Source organism: Nothobranchius furzeri, chromosome 7 (genome assembly GCF_043380555.1).
Source record: "Nothobranchius furzeri strain GRZ-AD chromosome 7, NfurGRZ-RIMD1, whole genome shotgun sequence".
Taxonomy (NCBI): domain Eukaryota; kingdom Metazoa; phylum Chordata; class Actinopteri; order Cyprinodontiformes; family Nothobranchiidae; genus Nothobranchius; species Nothobranchius furzeri.
The window spans coordinates 49,531,251-49,545,180 of record NC_091747.1 but is presented as its reverse complement, the minus strand read 5'-3'; the positions used below and the strand labels follow the sequence as shown (position 1 = coordinate 49,545,180).

The 13,930-nt window shown below is 40.1% G+C and overlaps 1 long non-coding RNA gene across 1 annotated transcript; it reads left to right on the top strand.

The window, feature by feature from the left end:
* The first annotated feature begins 2,204 nt into the window (after nt 1–2,204).
* Nucleotides 2,205–3,244, top strand: LOC129167047 (uncharacterized). The gene is made up of 3 exons (XR_008565881.2): nt 2,205–2,227; nt 2,294–2,407; nt 2,504–3,244. It is a non-coding gene; the product is annotated as an uncharacterized lncRNA (long non-coding RNA).
* Nucleotides 3,245–13,930: the final 10,686 nt, after the last annotated feature.

Below are 13,930 nucleotides of genomic sequence, written 5' to 3'. Positions count from 1 at the left end.
CGTTTGAGTTGATCTTTGGCTATCTCATGAGTTTATCACGAAACGCTTTCTGTATGATTAATGGATTCCCATATGTGTCTTGTAAGATTTTCCATGCACCCCAGTATGCGTCTTCTGAACTTTCTACGGCTTTGCATGCTTCTCCTGCCAGATAAGTTTTGAGATAAAACATTGTTTCACTTACTGGAAGAGGTTTTCTATCGATCAGAGTCATGAATGACATTTTCCAAACAGTGAACTGTAAAGGGTTGTCGCTGAATGTGGTGGGTTCAGGAACTGGTAAGCAATTCATACTCAATGAGTTAGCGATTGCTTGAGCTAGGTTGACAGACTCCTGAGCCATTGTCATTTCTGGAATTGTTTGGTGAGGATGGAATAATGCAGCTTTTGGATTCAGTTGAAGTTTGGTTTGTTCTATGTAGTAAGCAGAGTTAGCTTTGTTGTCAATTTCACCATTAGGGTTCTCAAATTCTTCAAAGCTGTCGTACACTTTCACACGAGCTGTTGCTATAGCGATTTCTTTGTGTGCTCATAACTGCTGAAGTTTAGCTCTTTCATGTTCCAACTGTTGCCGCATTTCCACCTCCTTTAGTTTAATCTCTGACAACATTTTTGCTTCTTTGAGCTTCCATTCACTTTCTAACTTGCAAAGATGGGCCTGCTGCACTCGAATTTCTTCCGTCGCTTTTGCTTGTTCTTGTTTGGCAGCAAGCTCTGCTTCTGCGTCTACTCTACTGCTGCGAGTACTGGGTGAGCCAGAGTGATAGCTCAATCGCTCTGACGACGCTGATGAGCTTGCAGTTTCAGTGGCACTGTGGCCAAAAACAGACCCATATTCATTTTTACTCAAAACTTCTCTTACTCTTTTCTTTTCAAGCTGGTTATTATATTCTTCATCAACAGTCTTTAAACGGTCCCTTATAAAGTTACATATTTCCTTTGTTAGTGTAACACAGGCATCCATTTTGTTGACAATATCCGGAGTAGTGTTACTGTTATGTAGGATAGGTTCATGAACTTACAGTGTTGTGCTTTGCTTCAGCATTCTGCTGCAGTTTATTAAGGTCTTCTGCTGAGCAGAGGGATTTCAGTTTTGTTCTAGTTTCCCTTGCTACTAGCTTCCAAGAGTCATAAGTTTTGTTGAATTATTTTCACGTTTTTTGATGTCTTGGATTTGCATTTCTAGGCTTTTCTCTGTTAATTTCCTTTCACGTGAGCTGGATTGACGCGGTGTGTTTGAGGGGTTGTTTATTTCTTCTTTTGGTGAACTGGATTCACATAATGTGCTTGTGGGGTTGTATATTTGCTCTTCTGGTAATGACATTTTGTTTCTACAGCTGTTTTGAGTCGACTGTAGCTCGATTGTTTTATGGCTTGACGCTATACCTTTAAGCTGTGGTTAATCTTTACCACAGAGTAACTTATCAAACATACACAGATTATCAATATTCAAAGGAATGTTTGACAGAAACAGCAACAACAAATGTTCATAAATTAGCTCTGTAGCTAATAGCTTGACCTTTTAAACCTTTTTGTAAACAGACACGTTATTAGACACTGAATTATTATTTCACCAAACACATGCAACTATCACCTAGAAATATTACCCAGATTTAGTTTGTTAAAAGTTCACAAATAATCTTGGACGTGGAGTATTATTTAAAGTCTCTTTTTTTTTATTACACATTAAGGTTAAGCATGAGTGTGGCACCAAGGGCACTTGTCAGGATGACCCTCATGCACTCCGGAGGAAAAGTAATACTGAGGAGGCCGTTGTCCAGTGCAGACCCAAGTGTAGTTTATTTACATTTTACAAAATTAAAATCTAGGCAGCACAAATCCATGCCTGCCGCTCCATCCAACACTCAACCCTCAACAAAAAACTCCCTCCAGCAAACACAGAGCTGTATTTATAACAGGTGTGACCAATTGGATTAATCCTAAAACCCAGACACAGGTAAGAACAAAAAATACAATCTTTCAATACTCTTAAATTATACTTAAATCATCATCTCTAAGATCTCCTTAAATAATTACAATACAAAAATAGAAACATCCTTAATCAATCCTAAAAACATTCAATGAAACTAATCTGCCTTCCTAGAGCAATTTCACAGGTCACCCCTCCTATTCCTCCTGAATGGAATGCTCCGGAACCTTCTTTAGGTGCTCCAGCTCCCCAGGAACTCTTTTAGCTGGAACACCTCCAGAAGCACATGGGAAACAGGTAAGTACAAACATTCAATCATTTACCACTTTAAATCCTCAATATTCATACCAACTCTTCTTACAGGTCCAAACGCTTCACCCCTTCCAAATAAACATTAAAACAATCATTGAGCCTGGTTTCATTTATCCTACAATCATAGCAAAAGCCTGTGTAATTGGACTTTCTACATTACAATGAGTAAGTAGTTCCATGACGCTCTTTGATGCTCCATATTTCTTTCAGCGTCCGATGTTGTGTTTCAATGTGCTGTTCTTTCTAACCTTATAAATGTAGTTTGTAGATCTGAGTTGAATCAGCTGGATGGAAACAGGTTGGTAGCTGAATCTCTCTGGTGAAATGGCGTCAGATTCTCTGCAGGGATGGCAGGTCTCTTGTAGTCAAAGAAGAGCACTGTCGCTGCCCAACTTGAATTACGACTCAAGATGCAGAGAGTTTCGACTGATGCAACTTTATTCTCTCCTTCTTTCCACCTTCGACCATATGACACCGTGAAAATTCTTTGCTTCCAAGGGGCGCTAATCTTGTTTAACCTTCTAACAGCTTCCTCCATACACATCTTTTTCAGTCTTGGTTTACACGAACGCTTCACTTAAGTTTTACCATCTCCGAAGCCATGTTTGTTTTGTTTCATGGAGTACAGAGAGGGGAAAGTTGCACACCGAAAGGAAGTGCTGTGGTAACTGAGCGATGCTCTTCAAAATAAAGGCACAAGAGGAAGCAACTAGAAAAGGAAAATGAAGAGCTACGGAAATATGAGCTGTGCTCTTCAAAATAAAGCACAAAATGAAATGGCCTTTTCTTTTTTTCATTTACAGTGTTCTACCTTCATTGTAGTCATCTCCAGTCCAACATAATGTGTTTACTATTGTGGGTTTATATTGTGTGTTATGAATTTTGCAATGTAAACACATTCGTCCTTTATTCTTCTCCACCTCTTTATGCAGTCGTCGCCTCCAAACTAAAGTTTCCTGTAATTTCCATCTATGAATAAAAAGTTTGCTCTTATTCTTTGTACTCCTTCAGTCCTGGGGGTGTAAATGTCTGTATTCAGAGTTTTTTCATAAAGCGTTCTTCAATCTGTTCCGTGTCCACCACTAAATGTCGTTGGTGTTGTCGATGAAGATCCTGGAAAGCTTGTGGTCATTGTCTCCATCACCCTCTGTGGGCTTGTCGCAGAGCCTTTGTGCCAACGCATATTGGCGTTGCACGTCTCCGTACCCAGCGCAGACTGAGAATTATAAATTTTGCTTCATTTAAGGATTACTCAACAGTTCCGTCAATTTGCCGCAATGCCGTGGCGGCATCAGGGAGCGTTAGGTCATTTATAAGCGGTCAGACCGTGGCAGTAATGTGGTGCAACCATGTCCTTTTTCTACAAGACTAGGCAATATAACGGGGGTATGGGGTGGTCTCTGTGATGCCACGTATTTCTGTTTATCTTGGGTATAACTTGCTTTTTACTGCATTTAAAGCCACAATCATTATGTTTTTTGAAAAAGCCGCTCCTGAAGGTGTTTGTCCCCATCATTCCCTGTGCAGCCTCCATCCCAATCTCCAACAACGGAGAGAAGCTCATGGAGTGCTGCGGTGCTCCAGTTTGCCATCTCAGCTGATTTTGTTAAAAAAGCAAAACTTATTGCCCGTGTTTACTTTCATTTTCAATATATTTTCTGGCCGGAGCTTGGCAGTAATGCCCCTGGTCATCATGACACCTCCCCAACGCCAACCCGGCATAACGCGTTTATAAGACACACCGTTGCGGTAATGTTACTCCGATTGGCCGGCATGGTGTGTCTTGTAAAAAGGGCTTAAAACTAAGCCTGGACTCCCTGTAGAGGGGCACGCTTAGTTCTCTTCCGACAATAGGCCAGTTTAATGTCTGCATCGCTGCAGAGGTCGATCCGTTTGCTAATGTCCCTTCACTCATAAACAGGACCCCAAAAGTACTTAAACCCCTCCTTCCATGCGAGATCTTTTCCCTGATTCAGACTTGGCTATCCACCATTTTTCCAGTTTCGAACTATCGGCCTCAGATTTGAAGAGCTGATTCTGATACCAAGCCACTTCACACTCGATTCTCCCCAGCAAGAGCTGAATGTCGCAGTTCAAATCTACTGAGAGTAACACATTATTATTAAATGTTACTCTAATTATCTGTAAACGTGTCAAGGCCAGACTGTATGTCTGTCTTTCATGTGAAATATGAGCAAACACAGTTCCCCCAACACAAAGGTTTAACAAAGAAAGCTCTTGGCAGAAACACGGGACCACTGCACCTCCTCTTAGCTCCGACTCGACTGCCCGCACCTCATCCAGGGAAGCCGTATCGGCACCCCTGCTGTGAAATACCATCTCATTTGTCATGTATCAAATGCAAACTTCAATGCATTGCCCTCACATATGCTGTGGATGAAGGAGTCTGATGCGTTGGCTGCCATCCAATTCTCAGCTGAATAAACACAAGGGCCATTTGCAGGTTGGCAGACACTGAGATGTTTGTCTTTCAAGGCAATTTTCCTCCCTCCCTTTCCCTCCAGTCTCCCCCTCCCCCCACCGCCTCACTCTTTCCTCAAACACAAAGGTGCAGCGAGTCACTATGATCTCTATACACAGGAGATGTTTGCTGCTGAGAAATATGAAATACACAAGTGTGTTAAAGAGGAAATCTTGACTAAAAAGGCCAGATAAAATAAAATAGTTTACGTTGAATATTTAAATGCCATTATAACACATCTGATCTCCAAACCGGGACAAGGATTAAACAGAATGTTAATGATGATACTTGAGCTAATTAACCAATTACATGTCTATAAAGAATTCTGGTGTTTGATCATAATCATGTCATCAAACACCATGGCGGCTTAGTCATGTCCTCTGGAAGTTACACCTATATGTGGCTAATTAGCCTCGTTATGTTGGTTGCGTAGGGAGTGGGATAGCTTGAATCATGGGGTGGCAGGTTTATGTGTAGATTACTTCAGCACCAAAGAAGACAGAACATACTTTGGATTTTGGTATTTTCAAAAAATACCTGAATTAGTTTTCTGACATTTAGCAAAATAACAGGAACATCAGATTCCCTTTCATCACTGGCAATGAGTGAAAAGGTAAACGTGTAAAAACATTTATTAATGGTGAAAGTTTTGTAACCATTTGTTACAAAATACAAATAGTAAATGCATTTTATCTTCACAGGCTCCTGTATAAAAAAAAAACATGGCATACAATATGGCGTCGCCCAGAGACTTAGACCCGTTCCCATATTTTAGAACAGATTTTTATGGTTATGAAACTGCCAATATTTTTCAACAACTGGACATCATTGAATTCATTTAAAACAACATTTTAATGGATATTACCTGATACTAATGGTAAAAACTATACATTGTCATTTTAAATCAAAAACCTTCTGGTAATCTTCTGTATTTATGAGTAAGTATAAATCAGAGGCTGTTGTTGGCCAGATTCTGTTTATTAAACCATTCCCTTAAGTAACATAGCATCAGCCAATGATAGAAAAATACAGGGAGTTGCCTAGATTAGAGTGACATTTGCACATAATAATGTGAAATTAGCATTAATAGAGTCACCCATTTTGGCTCTCAACAGAGTACACTGTTGTTTATTTAGCATCCTGGAAACAGTAGAGCATGTCTCAGATAGTAGAAGCTAACCATTAGCATTAGCAATGCCACAACATGGAAGAAGTCCTTCAGGCTTGAGTAATTTGTCAACGTTGCAAAGCAAACAGAATCAGTGCTAGAGTCATGTTGCTGTAAGCCAATCAGGAGCACAGTAGTCTAGAGGATGCCTCTCCACCTCCTTCACCAGGGAGGAAGGTTGTTTGGAGGAGGCGAGGAACCCTGAGCGGCATTTTCTCATTGACCCATGAGTGGGTAAGTCAGCTGGAGGCAGGGGCTGAAATTTGGCTTCTTTTATACCCCACAGCGGCAGGACAGCAGGAGTCCCTCCAAACTGGCTACATCACACTGTACCGTTTAAGCAATGGCTATGGCTGCTTCTAATTCAAATGTAGTGCTAACTTTTGACCTGAAGAGGGCACCACACTGACTTATTTTAGCTCAGCACTTATATTTTAAATAAGATTTGCTAAAATACACAGAAAAATAAAATGACTAAAATATCTACATAATGGACACTCATTTATACAGTTCATCAGCAAAAAGAACAGTGATTTGGGGGTTACTTGCCTTTTAACAAAGTAATCATTCCTGCACAAAGTCCAGTAACTTGACCTTTAACTTTAGCAAACTAGTTGTATAGTTAATTCAACATATCACTTGTGGCATGCACATTTTTGCTGAGCATCACTATTCTTGTTTTTGTACTATTTGTTTAAAATATTAGAACAAAAATTTAGGTTAGGCCCCCAAATGTATTTAGATTGTACAAAAGGTTGTTGGGAATTCCTTTTAAAAGTCTTACATATTAATCTTAACCAAGTTGTTAGCATTTTTACTATTTCTTTAAACTTTAGGAAATATTTTCATTGTTTATTTTAAAGTGATAAATCTTTATAAAGCATGCAAAGATGTTTGAATTCAGATTGAACAAAACTTAAACAGCATTTTTCTTAGCTTTAAGTCCATTTTGTGAATTTATCACGTGTTAATGTTTATTTTACTTATTTATTTTGTGAATAGAAGGCAGCTTTGTCTTGTGTCATTTTTTTACTATCTGAATATGAATTTCCTGACTAACCGTACTACAAGATGTCTCTTTAGGAAATATTTATAATTTTAGCACCAGTCAGGTAAAATACATGCTTTCACACCTTTAGAACGGGCCAAGTTTTTGGCTTGTAATATATAGTGTTTATTTATTTATTATTTAATCTGTTTAATTAATTATTCCTGGGACATTGCAACAATATGTGTTGTGATGAAGATAATGTCAAATCCACACCAAAATGTTTTTTTCTTCCTTTGAGTATTCCCAACCAGGCACTTGTTGGAGATGGTCTTGAAAGCAACACAAAGGCAAGCGTGGTCTGCTTTTGTCAGTTTAAACAAATATTGAAGCAACACAAGTGCTACCAGTGAATGTGTTGGCTCACCAGTGGAGCCCTGACACGCATCACAACGGCCAGGACAGGCTCAGTATTAACACTTCCTTTGACAAACGGCTAAAGTTTTTTTTTTTTTTAACCCACGGAGGAATAGGAATCCGTGAATAATAAGAAATTAAAAGGTACAGGAGACACAGGGGAAGAGTGAGAGAGAAAGCCAAATCCTAGCCCCGAGGCTTAATGTTACAACACAATGGCTGCTGAGGCAGTAAAGGGGTCGACATTTCTTATTCGCCCCCGACTGCCACCTGCATTACAATTAACCTCATGGAAACCTTGAGGTCTCTGATTAGTGATGGCCTATTGTCTCCAACCCATTAATGCTTGGCCCCACTCGACCCTCAGCGCACTCACATCAACAAATCAAACCCAGTTTCCGGCACAGCCTTTTACCGCTGGGATCCGGCCTCTAATGTGGGACGGCTACTCGAAGGGGCTCTGCAGAGAGTTGCTATAGAGCTCCAGACCCCACGTGACTCTCAGTTAGTAGACGCCATATTGGCAGGAAAAAAAGGTAAACAAACACGGATCGTAAACATGAACATGAATGGGATCGGCTTGGATTTTACTTCGTCGGAGTTTACTTCACACTTTAAAACCGAAGAAATCGTTTTATATAATCAGAAATTAAATAGACTAAACATCTCCGACCCTTACCGTGTCCCTGGGATACTTTTGAAAAACGCCAGAAGCTGTCAGAGCGGACCTGGCCAGGGAACCCCTTGGGATTTCCCCAGTGGAGCTGGCCCAGGTGGCTGGGGAGAGGGAAGTCTGGGCCTCTCGAAGCTACTGCCCCCGTAACCCGACTCCGGATAAAATGATGAAAATGGATGGATTGACAAATAACAGATTTACACATAAGTAGTTTAAATAGAGTGCTGTGCTGTTTGAATGCATAAACTGAATGCCAAGAGAAATCACTAGTCTGATTTTTTTCCCGTGAATAAAATAAATATGTCAGGCAGGAGCGTCTCAGGATCTGTCTGAGATCTGTCTCGGTGAGACAGATAATAGCAATCCAAAGTGCTTTTTATGTGTGATCTGACAATTGATCAGCCATTGCTTAAAAATTAAATACAGCTTAGCCGGTTAATTGCAGTGATCATAAAACACGTAAACGGCAGCACGCAGAACTCACGAGGCAACGTTTTTTGTGACGTTTACGTGTTGCTGTGAGTAATAAGACAGAAAAAGCCACGCCAAAATAAGTTTAGGAAGCCCACTAAGAATGATAATAAAAGCATTTAAAATAAATACCATACACAGTTGAAGAAACGTTGGTTTAAGTACCTGATATGAAGCGGTCGCTGCATAAGTGAAAACCTTTACTCTCGGGGTCCCACAGTTTCATTTTAGCCCGGTCACTAGCGCGTTTTATTACAATGATCCAATGTTTGCAGCCTTCCGGATCTTGGGGAATCCTGTAGATGGCTCATTCCTTATGTCGTCTGCATCTGTTCTGCATCCTGGGGCACAACAGGAATCTACTATATTTCCTGTTTGAGTTTTCTGACAATAACAAATAGTCCAGCTGCGGGCTTCTGCCTGCCAATATGGCGCTGTTTTGATTTGAACTGTTGCATGCTGGGAGAAGTGACGTCAACTCCCGGAGCTCTATAGGCACCACTGAGTCAGGTAAGTGTGATCACATGCTGATTAACCCTCCCACTGTCCTAATGGGTGTGACCCCACGAGGAAAGTTGACCATTGAGCAGAGTTGATGGTTTATCCCTTGGGTCCACATGGCAGGGGTGAGGAGTGAGCACCACCTCACCCCTGCCACATGGACTTCAAGGGATAAACCATCGATCCTGCTCTATGGTCAACTTTCCTCACAGGGTCACCCATAAAGACAGTGGGAGGGTTATAACGGAGGGGACACCAACGATGCACCAGCAAGGCTTAGGAGAGAAGGAGGATGCAGAAGTGGGAGCATTCGAGGAATTAAAATTGCACCAGATGTTGGGAACCCCTCAAGGACTGAACCGACACATTAAACATAATATCACCTCGTGCACTGGAGTGCAATCACTGGTTCACTCCGGGGAGCTGTTACACGATGTGTTGCTGCCACAGTTTAAGTCTCAAGAAGTAAAAAGTAATATGCCGCAGATGGGGGCAGGGACGCACTCGAGAGCCACGGTGGGATTAGCAACTCGGTGTTGACTTCAAACATCAACCAAGAGTGTTCGTCATGTTTGTCTTTCCCAACAGCCACCTCTCCCTTTGCTTTGTCTGGTCTGTAAATAACACACAACTGATGTTTAAAAGATAAATAATTCATAATTCACACCCAGGATTTGGTACGAAACAGGTGCGAGAATGTTCGTTCAGCGCAAACGTGCTAAATATGACATTTATAGCAACACTTATGGATAGATGGATGTGGCTGGTACTAGTCTAAGATTCGAAGTTTGTGTTTGGTTTTAATTTTGAGATGTGTGATGAGGTTATTAAGTAAAATTAAATCCAAATTACTGTAATGTAATCTCTGTAATGAAATGTAATTGCTGTAATTATTGTAAATACTAGATATTTAATTTGGGTTTGATAATGAACCGAGTTATGAAGTCAGACATTATTGCATTATGTGGTTTCATAGATTGATAGGAGTTTATCAGAGCCTGTTTAGGGATTAAATTAAGTCACACTGTGTGTGTGTGTGTGTGTGTGTGTGTGTGTGTGTGTGTGTGTGTGTGTGTGTGTGTGTGTGTGTGTGTGTGTGTGTGTGTGTGTGTGAACTCTGCATGACTTTAGTTGGAAAAGTCTTAATTTGTTTTCATGCAATTTTTCAGTTTCTGCTGTAGAAATTTTAGTTAGTGTTTTTGATGGTTTGTTGATTTTTGTAAAACTTTTAAATTGTTTGTGTTTATCCTCATGCGTTTATCTTTAGGTTTTGTTCCTCTGCCAAAGCAAAGTATGTTCCTTAAAAGTAGTAGGTGCGAGTTAAAACGTCAGTAGCGTTCGGCACAACCTACAATAATTACTGGGAAAATTGATTGACAAAGATGTTGTTTCTGAGTGCATTTTGTTTATTTTGCATGTTTATTTGAAAGAAAAAAGAAGTGGTTCTCTTGTATTTGTCTGAAAACATCAGCCAATAACATGTCTGTCAAAAAAACCAATGATGCTGGTCTTGTTGAACCTCCTCACTTACGCATCGGGTCCTCCATTCATCACACATTTAACAACAGGACACCTCTGGTGTGAGAGGTTCTCTGCTCAGTAATATTAGAGAAGGAGAAACAGCCGGCTGCTACCGACAAACTACCAGAGTCCCAAAAAGAAAAATACTATTTGAAGTCATGGACAACAAAAGTCGTTTAAACGTAAGAAACGGCGACTAGTGTTTAGCGCTGTCTCGTTTCCTCTGGTAATGTTGGTTTCAGTATCAGGCGGACGTGGCCTAGGGGTGAGTGTTTCGTGACAGTGTTTGTGTTTAAAAGGTAGTTTGTTTTGCAGATTTGGTAAAGCATCTTTAAAGTATGTCTACAGACTTGTTTGAGAGAAAAAAATTAAAAAAATTCATCCATCCATTTCAGAAAAAACTTGTGTGAATAACATGAATTTTTGCAAATGATACACATTATTAGAAATTAAAACTTTTGAAGTCAGGAAATGTGACAAACATCGTTTTCACTTTTATTACTTTTATTGAAGCTAAGAGGATGACTCGCTCATGGTTTTGTTTACAAAAAGACGTCGAAGTAAAACTTTGAGTTTCTTTAGCAGATGAGACGTTTAGTGCCGTATTTACCCATTACCTTACAGATGTTCCCAGTTGTTGCAGAAACATAAAGAAAATGACAAATGGACCAAATTTAGCAGCTTCCTTCCTGCAGTTTTATCTTCGTCAAGCTCCGTTGAGGCTTGGAATTAGAAACAAAGGATCCTCTCTTTCCAAACGAGAGCCGAGCCATTAAGCATTTAATTCAGTCAGACTCAGGTGTAGCTCTCTGTCCAGCTAAGCAATATAACAGTTACAGCATTTATGCAGTGTCCAGAGTGCAGGTGGCAAAGAAATTTCTGGGGCACACCTGGCAGCTGATTCAACTGTTAGACTACCGTCTACAGGCCCCATCCCCTGAGGAAGTCCCTCACTGTGCAGGTGCCGGGGCAGAGAAACTGTGATGAATTACTGACAATATAGCTATTCCTTCCTCAAAAACCTTTTTTACTGAGCATAAATGGTAGAAGTGAGTGTGTGTTTTCTGTACACACCAGAAAAACCTTGTTTTCATGGTAGGATAAATATCTGTGGCAATGTTTACAACATGAGGCACTGAAGGCAAATGAGGTGGCTACATGGCTACAACTGACAAAATATATTTTTTTGTTTTTCTTCTATAAAACCATATTTTTTGTGAATAGGAGTTGTATCGAGATGGAACTGATATACAGAACCACCTGAAGAAAAACACGCTTTCTCAAGATAACAGAAAGTCGTAATTTATTGGCTGTAAACATCCAAACGTGTTTTATTTCTTCTTTTAAAATATGTGGCAACAGATTTTCTTCCTGTCAAATGTGAACCAAAACAGGGATTTCTGGGGCATTCACAGATTAAACATGTTAATACCCGTGTACTCATTACCTTTTGTAATGAGTGCCTTTGTAACATGATATTCTCTGGAAGTAGCAGTGAATTGAAAACTGATCACATCCGTAAAAGCTAATTGCACTTGTCATGGCAACCATTATGTACAACCAATATCATACTAGCCAACTTGGTTTAATTATAAAAAATAAGCAGATGGATGGATGGATGAAAGCTGCTATTCTTTTATCTGATTATCTACTTTGATTGTTCTTTTTATTCTTCTTTAATCTTCATGCCACAAATCATTTGTTCTTCCATCTATCATTTGTATTGTTTCTAAAAAGGCAAAAGCAACAAGATTTACATTCACAACTATGTGTGCCTCTAAATCAAGGAGAGAAGAGATCCCAGACAAGACCCCACTTGTTACTCTAGCTCAAAATTTTAGCAAAGCGTAGCAAATTTTTATTTTATTTTTTAAGGAGTCATTCACTTGTACTTTAAAACTACTGTGGTTTCTAGAATGAATGAATGCCTTACTTGGGAAGAAACCTCTGGTGCTCCTGTTTCAGGAATTAGAAATTAGTAAGAGGAGATGGGAACGGGAAACTGCAGGATTTCAAGTATTACTCATTAATATTCATGATGAGCAAACATCTCACCTCTAATTGATTTATAGCAATGTGACTCTTCCACCAGGTAAAAAAAAGTGTAACAATGTTTTATTTCCACAAATAACCCAAGCCTGAATGTTTCCTGCCATGGTGTGAAGTTGCTATTGACCCTTTGCACCAACGTCACCTAATCACATGGGTCCACCATGGTGGATGGCAAAAGCATGTAAACAGTGAGTGACACGAGACTAAACAAAGGGGAAAGTAGAGCTTGAAATTGTTTTCGTGATCAAAACAAAAACAAAACTCCTCCAGCATTCCTTCAACTAGTTCATGCCCAGTTCAGTTATCAGAAGAAGTAGCGCATCTAGCGGGGGCTCATAGACAGCGGTATGTTAACTAGCTTACCAACGTTAGCTTACGTTCTCTCTGCAGCTGTTCACCGATGTAAACATGTTGCTGACTTTGCCTAAATTCACCCCTCTGGATTTATAACTTTATGTTGTAAACAGCATTTCACTTTACACCAAAGCTGATTGTTAAAAAGTCTGGATCCCTACCAGCTTCTGTTGCTGGTGGTGTTACCGGGTTCAGCTGCTGCTCTCACACCGGACTGAGAAGATCTCTGAACGCCGACGCTCATATAAATAAATAACGTAAATTTAACACACGTAATCATACATCGGAGCTTTAATATTGTTAATAATTGTCTCACTTTACACCACAGTGGACGAAGCGCAGCCTCCGTGGTGAAATACCCATCCATCAGGATTATCAATAACTAGTATAAACACATCACATTTATCCCTGTCCCTGTCTTCCTCGTGAAATAAATGAACGTTAATCTTACCCGGTTAAACATGTTCGCTGCAAATCTGAGGGCTGATAGTCCGCTTGATTGATTGATCGCTGCAGTTCATCTTTGTCCTCAGTCTCCATCAAAGTTATTCAAAAGAAAAAAAAAACTAGTTGAGTTTACGTCCTTGTCTCTTAGTGCAGCCGACCACGCAGCAAGCTAAAACCATTTTATTGTCAAATCAACTAAATAAAAGCGATAAAAGGCTACAAACTGGCTTGTTTTGACTACCTTCACTGGAGTTTCTACGGGTGTAAACGGTCTTTTTGCCGCCCATCATGGCGAAGGGGGCGGTCACATGAGTGGTGTCACGTACAAAGGGTCAATTGCTAACAGTTAGCTTTTACTAGCCAAAACACACTCTGCTTTCTCCTGGATGCTAAATCAACAGGCTTACATAGTTGCAAGCAAGTCCAGGAATGTAAATTTTACTGTGTGACATAGAGATGTGTTTCTTTTCCTGACCCAAGTGTTTTAGTGGCTAATAGATGCGATAGAGGTATGACTATTTTCACTTTCAGCCTGGATGTGAAAGTCAGAGTTACACCTTATCAGTGAATGTCACCTTTAATTAAGGTAAATAAACCGTACTTTTCAGTAG